The sequence below is a fragment of the Pinus tabuliformis genome, chromosome J (genome assembly GCF_031772625.1).
Source record: "Pinus tabuliformis cultivar Carrire ecotype Pingquan chromosome J, CPIR1, whole genome shotgun sequence".
NCBI lineage: Eukaryota > Viridiplantae > Streptophyta > Pinopsida > Pinales > Pinaceae > Pinus > Pinus tabuliformis.
Genome location: NC_142295.1, coordinates 385,292,703 through 385,310,173, shown reverse-complemented (window position 1 = coordinate 385,310,173; position 17,471 = coordinate 385,292,703).

Here is a 17,471-nt window from a genome sequence, read left to right as displayed (position 1 = left end):
TGTAGTAGCTAGGGTTTTCTAATGTTTATACTTTAGAAATGATCTTTAATGTCTGCATGTTGTACTTTGGAATGTTATTTATGTGCGGGCATCACACGTTACTATACTCCCTTTTTTGTTAATAGTAAAGAAATTTATTTGCCTCTGGAAAAAAGGTAGGGTGGAGAGGAAGTTACAATGGCTAATGTATACTAAAAGGTCATTTTAATGGTTATGTTGGATTAATTTTATTACTTATTTCTCATTATATTAGCTACCGGACTATGATTTTAATCCATAGTAAGCTTGACATTGACAAATTTCTTCGCCTTTGGGATTTGTTGTGTAAAAATTGATCAATTATTTTTTCAGTCCTTTATTCAATTGACCTTTTGAATAATCCACTCTTTGTCATGGGACAAAATTTTTGTTTGAAAGTTTTTGAGAGATACTTACGTAAAAGGAAATTCAAATTTTGACTGAAGTTTTGTATTAATCCTTGTAATGGTTGGAACTTGGACAAAGTTATGGGATGGGTCATTGCTATGTGTAGAGATATATTCAATTTTTTTTCACCAGAGATTATTGTTGCAAATATTTGGTTCTATTTGAAGATGCATTCCCTCATCTCTATTGTAGATGTGGTGCTGAATAAAAAGGAAAATTATAGATATTGGCCCAAAAATATCAAAATGCCATTTGAAAAGAAGAGGAGGAAAACAATCCTAAGAAGTATACATCAGATAAGGAGCTCACAATATGGAAGAATAAAGAAAATATAGCATGTTACCTAACCATTGATCAATGAGTGAAGAGGTGAGATATCATATTATTTCCATTACATATTCTTATGGTACACTAAATAAATTAAAATATCTACGTGTTTCACATAGAATTGGAGCCTGTGTAATTGCTCATAAAACTCTTCAACCTAGGGTTGAATGATGATGACCCCATGGCCTTGGCTTCTAAGATGAAAGACATCATGCATGATGCAAATGCCACTAGAGTAAAGATAAACCTTCCTTTAACAACCTTCATCAAGGCCCTCTATCCTACACTCACTATCTTGAATCCCTAGAAGCTAGTGACCAACTAAACTTTATTACATGTGACTCTTTGATGTAGAAAGTTCAAAACATGAGAAATCATTTGGGAAGAGGAAGAAAATATATCAACCCCTTAAAGAAACCACATTCCATGCTCAGAAATGGAAGAATCAATCACATGATTCTTCCAGAGGAGAAAGTGGTGAAACGGGATATGGAAGAAAGAACTTCAGATGCAAGGGGGTAGACAACCATGGAGAAAGAATCAATATTCACTATGTTTGTTGTGACATAATGGACATGATGCATTAACATGAAAAATAGCCCAGGAGTAGATCAAAGAAAAACAAGATCATAAAGAAGATTGAGGTAAAACACCAAATCCAATGAAAGGTGAAGCACCTAAATTTGCTCATTACATTATTTCTCATTGTAGTATTGGAGTAACTAAGGATTTTTTTCACTCTTCATTTGATTCTCAGATATATGCTTAGCTAATTGACATGGGTGTGACATGCCACATGAACTTCCAAAGAGACTTATTTGAGCATTTTAATGACAATGTAGAAGGAATGGTATATTTTGCAAATAAATCAAGTCCCAAACCATCATAATTTGGCACCATCAGACTTAAAATCCTTGGATTCACTAGTTTTTTTCTACATGATGTACTCTATCTTCCAGAGCTATGAATAAATTTGTTATCCCTTGCGGACATTAATCAACAAGGCCACTCTATTCACGTCTTTGGTGCAAAGTAGAAATAAGGAAGGTTTGTGACAACATAGCTGTCATGATTAGAGTGGAGGATGAAATATTGCTATAGCTTAAAGGGACATTTGTGTCAGCACATAATTCAACATGCCTATATCATCATAAAGAAGGTGCATTTACATCTAGTCTTCTATGGCGTGCTATATTTGGACATGTTAATTACAACAACCTCCATTTATTGAAGACTAATGGTGTTTTTGGTTTTCCTACTATTCCTAGGAAATTGAAGCAATGTGATGCTTGTATCCTTGGAGAGCACAACAAACAACTCTTTCATGATTATACTTCTACAACATATGGAAAACTTGCATTGATGCATTCTGATTTTGTGGCCCTATGCCTATTCCAGTTGTTAACGAAAATAAATATATGATTATTTTTATTTATGATTACACCAATATATGTTGGGCATACTTGCTGAAAAGTAAATCTCAAGCTTTTGAAACTTTTAGAATTTTCATGTATGTATTCAAAATGAAGCACAATCACATATTGACTCTCTTCATATTGATAATGGAAGAAAATATACATCTAATTAATTTGAAAACTATCTTCACCAACACGTGATTCAATACTAAAACAGTGTTTAATACAATTCTAAAAAAAATGGTATAGCTAAAAGAATAAATGGGACTATCTTAAATATAGCTCGTTCCATGATGTTTTTAAAAAATGTAAAGTTGATGGTGTGTGTTGATGAAGTTATATGTTTTGTATATGTGAAAAACAAGGTTCCATCTCATGCTCTTAAAAATAAGACTCCTTAAAATCACATTATGGCCACATTCCTTTGATAAGGCATCTAGGGTCTTTGGTTCCTCTTGTTATGCCTCGATTCCTATAGAGAAAAGAAACAAGATTGATGAAAGGAGTCAAAATTGCATCTTCTTTTGGTAGTCAAATACGAGCAAGGAATATCATCTTTATGATTAGGTAAATAACAAGTTTATTTTTCTTAAATCTTCCAAGACTGACAATATTGTTGAGCGGAAAATTGATCATCTAAATATATTCACTCATGTAAATACATATTGTGAATTTTATAATGAGATTCCACATATTGAAGGAGGGGTCCTCATCTTGGATCAATTTCCAGAATCTCTTTATGAAGCACCCTCTTCCCCTCATGAATTTTTGGCCATTTTATGACCTAGGGGATCAAAAATATGCTCAAAAATTACAGTTCTCAAAATCGCTAAAACTAGATCTGAATCATAGCTATCGTCATTTTGATTCCAATGACACTTAAATCACCTCAATTTGAAACTATATGTGAAAGTTGTCACATTCTAAAGTTTTTGGCAAACAACTAAAAAGTCAATTTGCAGGGTTCGTTGGGTTGCTGACTGGGAAAACCATATGGTTATGTGGTGTTGACATGAGAAGGATGACTGGGTAGGTACGGTGATCAGATGGGCCAATCCTGTGTTGACATGTGGTAGGTCATACAGGTTGAATTGACAAATTTTTATTGGTTGTCAAGATTTTGGTTGGACCAATTGGGAGGCACCACGTGGCCCAATGGGATGATGCCATGTGGCCCTTAGGTTTTGTACAAAAAATTGTTATGGTGATCGGCCGACATTGGAAGCTAGACCCAGAGACGTAGCCCAGGAGGGGTGAACTCCATCATACAATTGTTGTTTTACGATGTTGCATGTTGTCTATTTTTCTTTGGTTAAATATACAAAACTTAACTAAAATTTCTAAGTTTATTTGCTTTTGTAATTTCAATCCATTGCCCACGAGACATAAACTAGCTTGCAAACTTTTTCAAGAAACCTTCAATTTTGAATTTCAGATTAGTTTGGTATCATAGCATGGTTGTTTTGAAGGTTTTACATTTTTGCAAGCATTTTTGAATGATTACAAGGTCTAAGTTGAGAAGAGGAGAGGGAGTGCTTGAAGAAACAAACCCTCAAATTGGTTCAAGGAGGTCACAAACTCCAAAAAATACTCTAGTAATGACACAAGAAGAAGGATAGGAGTTGATGTGTGAGGATGAGAGATATTTCAGAAATGATTTCTATGATATGTAAGAGACATTGAAAGTGTTGTACAATGAGAGGACAACAAGGTTGCAAGGAGAAAGTTTCAATCAACAAAAAGGTAATGGTGGTGATGGGAGCAGGCCTCCACCTCCACCACCTCCTTCACCTCCATCCTCACCTCCTTCTTCACCTCCTTCAACACCTAGACATACTCATCCTAGGTGTTGTTGGGAAAAGTATCCAATTCGGAATGCCCCTATCCCACTCTAAGAGGTGATAGTGCCTTAGCAACAAACAAGGAAAGCTATCTGAGTATTCTTCTTTATGAGATGTAAATAGAGAAAGAAGGATGTAACTAACCGGTGTCTTCCGCTAGTTTGTCGATCCAATCTCTCTCTCTCTTCGCTTCCCGCTTCCTGCTCTTTCACTGGTCCAGCTTCATCCAGTTCCTGCAAGATCACAAGAGAGGAAAACTACACAAAAGACATAGATTCACATTCATAACTAGTTTAGGATCAGATATAAACTAAATATGCAAATATAACAAAACATCATTGAAATACAAGCATATAGGAGAAACTCAAGTAGCTTTATTGATATGATAACAAGGTTCAAGAGGAGATACAACCAAATGAGTCCCGATCCAGCATCTACCTCCCAGCAAAGGAATCCCTTCCTCTCCTCCAACAAAGCATAAATCACCCAATGTACTAATCTCAATCTCAAACCAACAACAATTCTCTGCAAAATACCAAATTCTGGCCTCCTGAACCTCTGGGTGAGAGATCCATATATAGATGTAAGCAGAGAGGATGAGTCAGCTTATGTTTTGACTTGTGGCTTCTCTCTGTCAGTTCTTGCTTCCACTTGGAGGTTCAGAACCTCTTACTCATCACTAGTCGAATTCATTGAGGCAAGTGTCATTGAGGAAGATTCTGGAAGCTTCCAGGGTCTTTCCACCTCGTTGAATGAACTTGCCATTTGTCATTTCCCGCTCAGCGCACCCTGGTAGTGCTTCTACGTGCGTTGCAGTGCACCTAGCCAGTGTAATCTCTGCATTTTAGCGCAGACAGCTAGTGGAGCCTCTGAATTGATCCTGAATTGACTGTTTCTGAGTGGTTTTTGGTGGAGAACTTCTGGGAGAAGCTGTCTTTGGTTGACCTTGTTCCTTTAGGGGTAGGAACAACTCATTTAGGGACTTTGGATCCCTTGGATTATGGAAATTTCATGCTCAATGCTGTAAGGCACAAAAATGTCTATAACACTAGGTCTCCAAAAGGACATACTAGGTCTCCTTTGCTTAAGATTGATGCCAAGTTTGAATTTCCTATGTACAATGGGGAAGTAAATGCTGAAAAGTTGGATAACTGGGTTCGTTAAATTGAAGTCTATTGCAGGATTCAAAATATTAAGGATGATGTTACAAATATCCAACTTGCTTCTCTTCATTTGGAAAGTGCAACCCTCATCTAGTGGGCGACCAAAACGCAAGAAGATTTGAAGAAAAGTGGTAAATTTTTCTCTTCTTGGAATGATTTTATAGCTGCATTAAGAAGAAAATTGCATCCATTATCTTATATGCAAAAGGCAATTATGTATTGGAAAATTTTTACACAAGCTAAAGGTTAGGGTGTTCAAAGTTACACACAAGAATTTAGAACAAGAGCTTTGATCTTGGGTGTTGATTTTTCTTCACAAGATACTCTCCTTAAATATATAGGTGGATTAAATATTTATTTGAAACATGATATAATTATGTTTAATCCCACCAATATAGATGCAGTATGTGTTCAGGAAACTCATTTACAATCAAGAGGTAAGAATTTTCCTCAAGAGATTAGCAAGAAGTTATCCAAATCTGGAGATAAAGGAAAGGGGAAGTTTAAATGAAAAGGCAAAAAGAATGCTACAATCAAGAAAAAGGGAGAGAAACTTACCTATAAACATTTCTAAAAAGAAGGCCATGATGAAGACCATTGTTGGAAACTACATCCATAAATGAGACCAAATAAGTTCAATAACAAGGGGAAGCAAAAGATTGCTGCTACAACTCAACAAGATCTAGGATCTGATTCAGGTGATGAAACCAAAATCACAACCATGGGAATGAAAGGTAAATATTCTAATGCAAGTACTAGTTCTTCTAGTAAGCCTATTGAGTCTCAAAATGATAAAGAAAGAATTGATCTTTTCCATATCAGGGTCATTACAAAACATACAAAAGTTGATACATTGTTTGATAGTGGATCCCAAGTCAATGCTATCTCTGAAGCTATTGTTAAGAAACTAAACGTAGAAAATAGACCTCATACTAAACCTTACCCTTTGTGTTGGGTATGTGAAGATGCCAAATTGCAAGTGACAAGAAAATGTAAACTCAAATTCACCATCATTGCAAACTTTATTGATGAGGTAGAGTTTGATGTTGTACCACTTGATATATGTGGAATTGTTTTAGGGAGTCCATACTTGTATGACTGAAAATCCATATTCTATCGTCATGAAAAAAAAATCATATTTTTAAAGACAAAGTTGAGTGTATTGTTAGAGCACATCAAAAGAAGATGAACTTATCTCTTGTAAGTGTTGGTTAGATGAAAAGGGTTGTAAATGTTGGTAAGAATTTTGTGTTGTTGATTATTAAATCTAAAGATACTGTTGAATCTGAAGCTTTCACGAGATTTGACTCTAAACTCAAAAAAGATTTGGTTGAAGTTGTTAACACTGATGATAAGAAATTTTAGGAACCTAAAGGGTTGCTTCCTAAAAGAGGAATCTAATATGAGATTCATTTGCAGCAAGGTGCAACACTTCCAAATATTGGCATGTATAAAATGTTATTTTTGGAGAATGCAAAGATCAAGAAGAAAATTCAAGAGCTTCTTGAAAAAGGGGTCATCAGGCCTAACACATCTCCTTGTGGGTCTCTTATTGTTTTGGTTCCAAAGAAAGATGGTACATGGTGCATGTGTGTGGATTTTAGAGCTTTAAACAAAATCATAGTAAAGAATCGCTATCCTCTTCCTCGAATTGATGGTTTCCTAGATCGGTTAAAGGATGTTGTTTACTTTACTAAGTTAGATTTGAGAAGAGGTTATCATCAGATAAGGATCGTTGAATATGATATTTGGAAAAAATATTTCAAGAAAAAACAAGGTTTGTTTGATGGTTAAGTAGGCCATTTGGCCTTTGCAATGCATCTGCAACATTCATTAGAATTATGAATGATGTGTTCAAACCATTCCTTGATGATTTTGTCTTAGTCTACTTAGATGATTTTTTATTTTCAGTAAGACTCGTGAAGAGCATGTCAAGCATGTGAAACAAGTTTTAGACGCCTTGAAGAAAGATAAATTGTATTTGAATATGTTTAAGTGTGAATTTGGGAAAACCACTTTGGTTTATTTGGGTCATATTATAGGAGGGGATGAATTGAAGATTGATCCCTCGAAAGTTGAAGTCATTGAAAATTGGCCTAAACCCAACAATGTAAGAGAAGTTAGGAGCTTTTTGGGAGCAACACAATATTGGAGAAAATTTATAGCTAACTTCTCACTTATTGCAACACCATTTCATGCTTTGACAAGTGTGAAACAGGTCTTTTAGTGGGGAGGCAAGTATCATAAAGCCTTCAACACATTGAAAGAGAAAATCAGTATAACCCCGGTTCTAGCACTTCCAGATCTTAAGCAACCATTTGAGATTAAAACCGATGCAAGAAATTATGCTATGGGAGCGGTTTTGATGCAACATGGTTAGTGTAATAGCCCTAGTTGATTTTCCATGTAAAAAATAAATAAGACCAAGGTCATGGGAGGTGTATGTGTTGTGTTGTGTTGTACACTATGTATGTGTATTTTTTGTACAGTATGATGATACAGGAAGGTACAAGACTTTATGGGCCCTTGTTGTTGATATTGAGGGTTGAGGCAGTTTAGTCTTGGGATACCCTTGTTGCTATTGAGGGTTGAGGCGGTTTAGTCTCTAGATGCCCTTCTTTTTGATATTGATGATTGAGGTGGTTTAGTCTTAGGATACCCTTATTGCTATTGAGGTTTGAGTTGGTTTAGTCTTTGGATGCCCTTGTTGTTGATATTGAGGGATGAGGTGTTTTAGTCTCAGGATACCCTTGTTTCTATTGAGGGTTGACGCAGTTTAGTCTCAATATACCCTTGCTTCTATTGAGGGTTGAGGCAGTTTAGTCTCGGGATACCCTTGTTGCTGATATTGAGGGAGGAGATGATTCAGTCTTCGAGTTACCTTATTTCTTAAAGTGAATGCACTGGGTGCTTTCCAACTTTGGAAACTGAATTAGTGTGTGTACAAAAACGACAAAGAACAAAGGCAAAGAAAAAGAATAATTTGAAAGATAAGTATCAATATTTTATTTCAATTTTAATTATGCATGTGATCTATGACTTTGATTTATGATGGTTGCATGTGATTTATAATTTTGATTTATGATGGTTTCTTTTCGAGCTAACCAAACGTGATATGTTTATACATGATAATTTGATAAAAGAGCTAGTTTATCTTGTTGTGACATGAAGTAAACAGGATTGCAGGTGTACCTTATTGACGAGCTACCAATTAAGTATGATTTGCATTTATTTCAATTCCTTTTGAGTCTAATGGAAATTATGTGCTTGGTACAGGAAAGAAGGGTAATGATTGGTTTGGGTGGTTGAAATTGACTACAAGGATTAGCAGAAGTGACAAAAGGAATTGGAACACATAACAGCATGTTGGTAAAGCATTCAGGAGCAGGGCTATTATGGGACACTGATATCCAATAGTGTCCATTGATTTCCATGAGCATGATATGACCGATACGATGGTTTTGAGGCAAGGATATGCCTTGGTTTTTGGACCTTTTGATGCGAGGAAACCTTGCCAAGGTATGGATTGCCTGGGATAGGGGATGCCAGAGAAATTGGAAGGTTAGTGACTACACGGAAGGGGGTGACTCGATTTCCCAAGGGACTGTGTAGCAAAGAAGGGAAGGTAAGGGGATGGATTTGTTTTGGTCATTATAATTTCCAGATGGAATCAGATGCACATTGGGAGTGTGCCTTAGATTAATGAGTCTGTAATTGTTCGTTGAAGAAACAGGTAGCGCAAGGATTGTGGAGTGGGAAATTGGATGCAGATTTGAATTTCGCAGTGAATTTTGTACTTCCTGGGAAGGATGTGAATCATGGTGTTACTTTTGAGAGTGGAGGTGTGAGCCTCCGGATTACCTTGTTGTGGATGTAGGCATCATAACCTTTTACTTGTTGTTTAAAGAAAATGTGCATATGTATATATATGTGTATTTTATTGTGAATATTGTATTGAGTTGGATTTATATAGCTCCATAGACAATATGATTATTTTCTGGTTGAAGCAAATGTTCATAAGTATATGTGGTTGTTATTGTAAATACCATAATGAGTTGTGTTATAAATCTCTAGTAAGAGGTATGTTGTCCTGTTTTCAGCAGTTGGTATAATGTAAATACTGGAACGACTGGGGTTGTAAAGCTTCATAGGTGATATGTTTTGTTTTCAATGGTTTGTTGGTCATATGTGTCATAGAAAACTGAGGATGGTGTTCCCCTAAGAGGGGGGGTGGTCTGTAACATCTCAAGGTCCAAAATCCAAGGCATATTCCTACCTCAAAACCATCCTACTGGTCATAGCATGTTCATGGAAATCAACGGACACTAGGGTACTAGTGTCCCACAATAACCCTACTCTTGAATGCTTTACCAACATATTGTTTCCTGTTCCAATTCCTTTTGTCGCTTCTGCTAATCCTTGTAGTCAGTTTCAATCACCCAAAGCAAGCATTACCCAGCTTTCTTGTACAAAGCACATAATTTCCATTAGACTCAAAAGGAATTGAAATAAATGCAAATCATACCTAATTGTAAATCATCAATAAGGTACACCTGCAATCCTATTTACTTCTTGTCACAAAAATACAAACTATCTCTTTGACCAAATCATCATGTATAAACATATCACATATGTAATGAGGCAGGGATATGCCTTGGTTTTTGGACCTTGGGATGTTACAGACCCCTCCCCCTTAGGGGAACACCATCGTCGATGTTCTATGACACCTATTACCATCAAACTGCTGAAAGAAAAACATACTGCCTACGGAGCTTTATAACCCAACTCGTTGCAGTATTTACATTATACCAACTATTGAAAACATGACAACATACTGCTTACTAGAGCTTTATAACACAACTTATTACGGTATTTACAATAACAACCACATATACTTATGCACATTTGCTACAACTAGAAAATAATCATACCACCTATGGAGCTTTATAAATCCATCTCAATACAATATTTATAATAAAATACACATATATATACATATGAACATTTGCTTTAACCAAAAAATAAAAGGATATGATTCCTTCATCCGCAACAAGAGAATCCATAGGCTCACACCTGCATCCAATTTCCAGCGCCACAATCCTTGCCCTGCCTGTTCCCTTAGTGGACAATTACCGGCTCATTGTTCTAGGGCACACTCCTAATGTGCATCTAATTCCATTTGGCAATGATATTGACAAAAAAAAATCCATCCCCTGACCTTCCCTTCTCTACTACATAGTCCCTCGGGTAGTCCTAGAACCCCCTTCCATGCAATCACTCACCTTCCAAGTTTCTCACCATCCCCTATCCCAGGAAATCCATACCTTGGCAAGGTTTCCTCGCATCACAAGGTCCAAAAACCAAGGCATGTCTCTCCCTCAAAACCATCATACTAGTCATAGCATGCTCATGGAAATTAATGGACATTATTGGGTATGAGTGTCCCACAATATCCCTGCTCCTAAATGCTTTACCAACATCTGCCTATTCCAATTCCTTTTGTTACTTCTGCTAATCCTTGCAAATAGTTTCAACCACCCAAACCAAGCATTACCCTGCTTTCCTGTACCAAGCACATAATTTCCATTACATTCAAAAGGAATTGAAATAAATGAAAATAATACCTAATTGGTAGCTCGTCAATAAGGTACACCTGCAATCCTGTTTACTTCCTGTCACAACAAGACAAACTAGATCTTTGACCAAATCACCATGTATAAACATATCACATATGTTTAGCTCGAAACACAACTATCATAAAACAAAATCATAAATCACATGCAACCATCATAAATCAGAGTCATAGTTCACATGCATAATTAAAACTGAAATAAAATATTGATACTTATCTTTCAAATGATTCTTTTCTTTGCCTTTGTTCTTTGTCCTTTCTATACACACATTGATCGATTTCCAAACTTGGCAAGCACCCAATGCATTCTCCTTAAGCAACAAGGGAACCCAGAGACTGGGCCTCATCCTCCCTCAATATCAGCAACAAGGGTATCCTGAGACTAAATTTCCTCAACCCTCAATTGTAATAAGGTTATACCTAGACTAAACCACCTCATCCCTCAATATCAACAACAAGGGCATCCAGAGACTAAACCACCTCAACCATCAATAGAAACAAGGGTATCTCGAGACTAAACCACTTGAATCCTCAATATCAACAAGAAGGGCATCCAGATGTTAAATTGCCTCAAACCTCAACAACAACAGGGGTATCCCGAGACTAAACTTCCTCAACCCTCAATATCAACAACAAGGGCCTAGACGGTCCCATACTTGCCTATCTCATCACAATGTACAACACATGCACATACACAATGTACAACACAACACATGCACCTCCCATATAACTCAACCAAAGGAATGTACTTCTCCCATCTCTTATGTTGATGCATCACATACATCCTCAACATGTCCTCCAATATCTTATTGACCCTCTATGTCTGTCCATATGTCTGTGGATGATAAGTTGTGCTCAAGGCCAACTTTATCCCCAAAACTACAAACAACTCCTTCCAAAACTTGGAAGTGAACTTAGCATCCTTGTCTGACACAATCTTCCTTGGAACACTATGCACCCTCACTACATCTCTGATGAATACATATGTCACATCACTAGCTGAATATATAGATTTTACTGGAATGAAGTGCGCTACCTTTGTCAACCTGTCTACCACAACCATGATGGAATCATGATGTCTAGATGTCCTCGGAAAACCTGTAATGAAGTACATAGAAATGAACTCCCACTTCCACTCTAGAATCAGAATTGGTTGTAATAGTCCACCTGGATGCTTACATTCGGCTTTCACCCACTGACAGTCCATACATCTAGCCATGAACTTTACCACTTCTTTATTCAGTTTCGGTCAATGACAAAAATTCTTCACTGTTGTTAATGTCTTCTGGTATCCTGGGTGACTTGAATACGGTTTTGCATGAAACTATTGCAAGATAGTCTTCTTGAGCTCACTGTCATTCGACACATATATCATGTCCCTAAATATGACCAAACCATCCATTGTAAGACGATAGTCCACATCCTAACCACCTGTACCCTTTTGTAACCTACGCATAAGCTCCATGTATTTGTCGTCCTGTTGTCCCGCCTGTAAAATCTGATCCTGTAAGTCTATCCCATAAGAACTCATAGTTGTTATGTGATTCACATGTACTCTCCTGCTAAGAGCATCTGCAACCCTATTCTCCTTACCCTTGATGTACCTGATCTCAAAATAAAACTCATTAATCGTGGCCAACCATCTGGATTTCCTAGCATTCAGATTCGGTTGGTCAAATAGATACCTTAATCCAATGTGATCACTCATCAATACAAACCCTTTACCAAGAATATAGTGCCTCCACATCTTCAATGCATGGATGATTACTGTCAACTCATGATCATGTGTCGGATAATTATGCTCGTGCTCATTCATTTTCTGTTACTCATAGCATACTACCCGTCCTTCTTACATAAGGACTCCACCAAGTCCTTTCTTGCAAGCATCTGTGCACATCAAAAATTCTTTGTCTGGATTTGCAATCTTCAACATTGGAGCATTTGTCAACAATTCTTCAATTTCTCAAAACTAACTGCGCATTTCCTCTGTGTCATTTATTGCATACTCTGAACTAATTCTTGAATTTAATGGTGTCGTTTATTGCCTTCATTAGGTTGAATGGTTAAAAACACATGTAGATATGGCTGACACACATTTCACCTATTCTTGTGCAGGTATTACCCAACAATGGGATGTGTTGCTCCAGTGGAAATCAGTGGGTGATTGTTTGATGGGATATGTGTACTCCTAGATAGAATTCAATGGAATGTTTTGTAGTGCATTTTGACTTAATTGGTAATTCAAAGTTGGAGGTAGTTGGGACAGTATGTCTTGTCAACTTGTTATGTTAAGGCTTGGTGTTTGACAGTTGTTGATTCAATCAATATATGGGCCCATTTTGGACATAATTTAATAACTTATATAACTTAATATAAACTATTTATGTGCATTTTTTTTAATGGTTTATGATGATTTTTTTATGGATGTGTGGGACCAATACTATAACAACTATTGGTCCCTGCACAACAATAAAAGCCTCTCCCCTATGTCGTGCAAAGTTTGTTTACTAACTAGGATTATCAAACAACGTGATTTTGATATGCATCCAAAAACGTTTTTAGGTTTTTTTTTCTTCTTCTTCTTCTGGAACTGAAGGTGCATCTTTCCCCTAAGTGGTTGGTTACTTATTATAGTAAGCATGGTTCCTAATGTTGTCCAAGTGGAGATTCTTTGGAATGTGAGATAAGAAAGGTTAAGCTAAATTGTTTTAACTTGATAAATTTAGATGGATGGATTTTTTCCTTTGATCTTCATCCGTTATGGAGGTTTCTTGAGATAAGCTGGATTTTATGGATTTTTATGTATTATTAAATCAATTAATAAACACTTCACGAAGAATTAAAAAAAAAAATGAATTGTATGTTGATCATATCCTACATATAAACATTGCCACATATTATTATATGTTGTGATTAACAAGGAAAAAATCCTTCCACTTCCTCACCAATAAAGTTTGTCATCGTATGCCATGTGTTAATTTATGGAAAATCCCTCGAAACACCATGTTGTAAAAAAGGCATTTGAATTGAATGAAACAACTCTATAAATAATTTGTGATTGCTTTGTTGAGATACCAGTTACAAATATTGGGTTTGATTTTTGGTTACTTCCTCATAAATACTTGAGGCTTTGATATATATTGTTAGTATCGTTAGAGTTAAAAATGTGGGCATCTTGGTATATTATTGTTATTGGCAAATCATCTCATGTTGGATCATAGTCACTTTGTCTTCACAATAAAATCATCGACATAGAATCAACTAGTTTCTTCACCATGCACATTGGCACTTTACTGTAGAAATAATTGAACTCATTGAGTAATTTGGTAAGGCACCTAGAGCCTATTGCAACAAGGATCTGGATTTGAATAGAATGAGAAAACTTCACAATAGGTTAAAAGGTTGCATGACTTTCTCCGAAAAGAATTTGCAATAGTGCAAAAGTAAACAATACTAAGTTTTGAAAAGTAAACAATACTAAGTTCTGATGTGTTTTCTAGTTAGCATATAAGAAAAAAGGTCAGTGATTTGATTTTAAAGATCGAGAAGCATTTGAAATTAATTCCTACCTTCAATCCTAGTAGATCAATACAAGTAGTTGTATCTAGAAATGCAAAGGGAAAGCAATTGAGTTTCAAGCAGGGAAAGCAATTGAGTTTCAAGCACTACTTCTACATGCACCTCTCAAGCTCCAACTAACAGCTTCTTCATTAAGGAAGCCCTTATAGTCAAACAAGAACAAGCCTTTGCAACACTTGAAAAGATGGTGAACAATGTGAAAGTCATGTCTCTCTCCCGCACCAACAATGTTTCTAAATGTGAATCCAGAAAAAACTCTTCTTCTCAAGAGAGTATTTACCAATCAAATGTGTGAGACCCGAAACAAACAAGAAGGCGATGATGTGGTCATGTCTTGTTTTTGACATTATTTACATTGTTAGATGAAGAAGAAGTTAATCAAAGACAGATAAAATTAATATTGCACATAACGAATTTATGAAGACTTATATTTACGCCGTAAGGCGTTTCCCTCTGAGACTAACTCCCCTAACTGTCTACCTGTCTTCACTGTACACCATTGGATCTTTCGTTAGACGATTGAATTATGATCATCCGTTGATTTACATGTGACTAGACGCGGGCGGTTGTAACCGGCGGTTATCCTTTCTTGATAGAATGTGATCGATCACTAACTGGCGTTTCTTGTTTCTGATTTCAAGATGATCAGTTGCAAGATTATCAGCAACAGAAACCCTCAAACTTAGCACTCTATTCTTGTTTTAGCAGAATGTTTTCGCTGATTTCGTATTTATTTTGATGAATGTAACAGTGCAAGATCTGTCACGGATAAAACCGCATTCGTCAATCAAGCTTTCAGATGACAAGCAAGGCGATTTGGCTCATGTCAATCATCGGGCCAAGGGATTTAGTGGACGCTTTGAGGCATCTAGTCACGCGGAATTGATGGAATTATTTCCCGTATGCACCTGTTTCATTTCAAACAGTAGAGTTGCAGAAAGAAACATTATTATGCCCTTTGCAATCAGCCAAACTGATCCGGTTTGTAGGTATTTTCATCTCCAGACATTTGTAATTTGATATATTTACGAATTCTTGATAGCTGAGCGAGCTTAAATGTATGATAAGGCTAACTTTGTGTTTTGTTTTGCGCACTATTTGAAGCAGATCAGTTCCAGCAAAACCCCCCGAGCAGCAGTCCACAGTTCAATTTGTTATTTTTTATAATGGAATGGTGAATGTTTACAATGTGCCGGCTGAGAAGGTATTATATTGATCTCAACAACAAATTTAATACATTCACAACAAATTTCGTATATATTTTTGACGTAACATTTGCATCTTTAGTCCTCTTCGCGTTCTTTAATTTATTCGCAGGCTTATTTCGTCATTTTCGTGGCAGGCAGAAGCCATTATTAAGCTTGTCGGCTCTATAAGTTCGAGGAAGACAAGAAGACCTCAGATTAATATCCTCAAAATCCAACAGATATTGAAACCGCTGCATCATAACCCTGCATCGAACGCTGACAACTAAGATCAGCCTGAAAAACTTTCCGTAGGTAAGACGCGGATCGTGAAATATTTTATATTGACAAATGTGGTTCATAATTTCATACTATTCGACAGAAAGTAAAAAGTATAGAAAGGTTTTCAAGATTGAAAATTGTGTTTTTAACATTTATTTTTTAACTTTTTTCGCGCGCAGGCCTGGAAATTGTCCGGAAATTATCTGTGCAACGCTTCCTCCAAAAGCGAACGGAGAGGTAAATAAACTCTATATCATTTTTAAAAATGATGTATATTCAGAAGATTGAATAGCAAATCCAGCATTTAAATCAATTACGATAATTATATTTAGTGTAAATTTAGATGACTGAGTAGGCAAATGTGTATTAAAAGGAAGAATTTTTTTGGTACAGAATTAACATTGTGTCTCCTTACAACACGATGAAGCCGGTGACATTTCCTTGGAAAGGCAAGAAAGATTCAGACGACCAGATCATCTTCTCGTTGGCTTGCTCATCACAATGATTTTAAGATGTGGGTGGATGGTATTGACCATTAATGGCATCAGGCGGCATTTTCTAATCTTAACCAAATCGTTTTCATCGACATTAAATTGAGCGAACGAACGCGTTTTCTCTCGAGTACCACCGTGAGCAGAAGCAAGCACCGCCTCCATTTTCACATCGTTCCGGTTGTTAACCTGGAGCTGCTGAGCAATTTCTTTTTTCTTTCATTTATTGTAAATAGATTATTCATAATTTTATTATAAAAAAAAAAATGAAGTGTATCTCTCGACGGATCTTATATGTGACATGAAGAGTAGAAAGTTGGTAATGTACATCATGTACGTTGGCAATATGTTTACAAGTCCACGAGTATTTAGTTATTTTCTAACTATATAATATGTCACCAATCAAATCGATTCCTAATTTATACCTTTTACGATCGAGAGCCAAAGATTCTGTGGAAGTTCATGGTAAATATAATGTTAAAAAAAAATTGTTAACATATTGTTAGGGTTATTTTCGCTATCTTAAAAGTATCACATTTCAAAATGAGATGTTTTTTCGATTCCATTGTTTTATGAGTTAGTTCTTAATTGAATAATACGAATCTTTGCTCTCTATAAAATATTAGTTCCAATGTACACTTTTTGTTGGAGATTACAAGTTGAATTCGTGACATAGTACTTTTTTCTACCAAATTCTTTTCCATATACCCATCTCTCCATAACAAAATCTTTAACTCCTTGCTATTTGTGGAACAAACATTGAGGAAGATATTACATATGCATCCATTTGTTGTTTTGTTTCATCCATGTTTTATTTCTTTCACTCATGCCTTCATGGAAGACAACTTCATCTACCTACTCACATTTGCTCACCTCTTTGTAGATATTTTATGAGACGCACTATAGCAATTGCTTGGATGGGAGTTGGCCCTCTTCCACTCAACATTATCTCATAGGGACTTAACTTTTTATTTTGAACTTGCTCATGATTAAGCATTTTTGGATTTTCTCAATTTGTTTCCATTTTGAAATGGGGCCCACAATTCACACTCATGGAAGAACTAGAAACCCAAAAAACATTTTCTTCATTTTCCAATCACATAATTCCGCTTTTTTTTAATAACATATAAT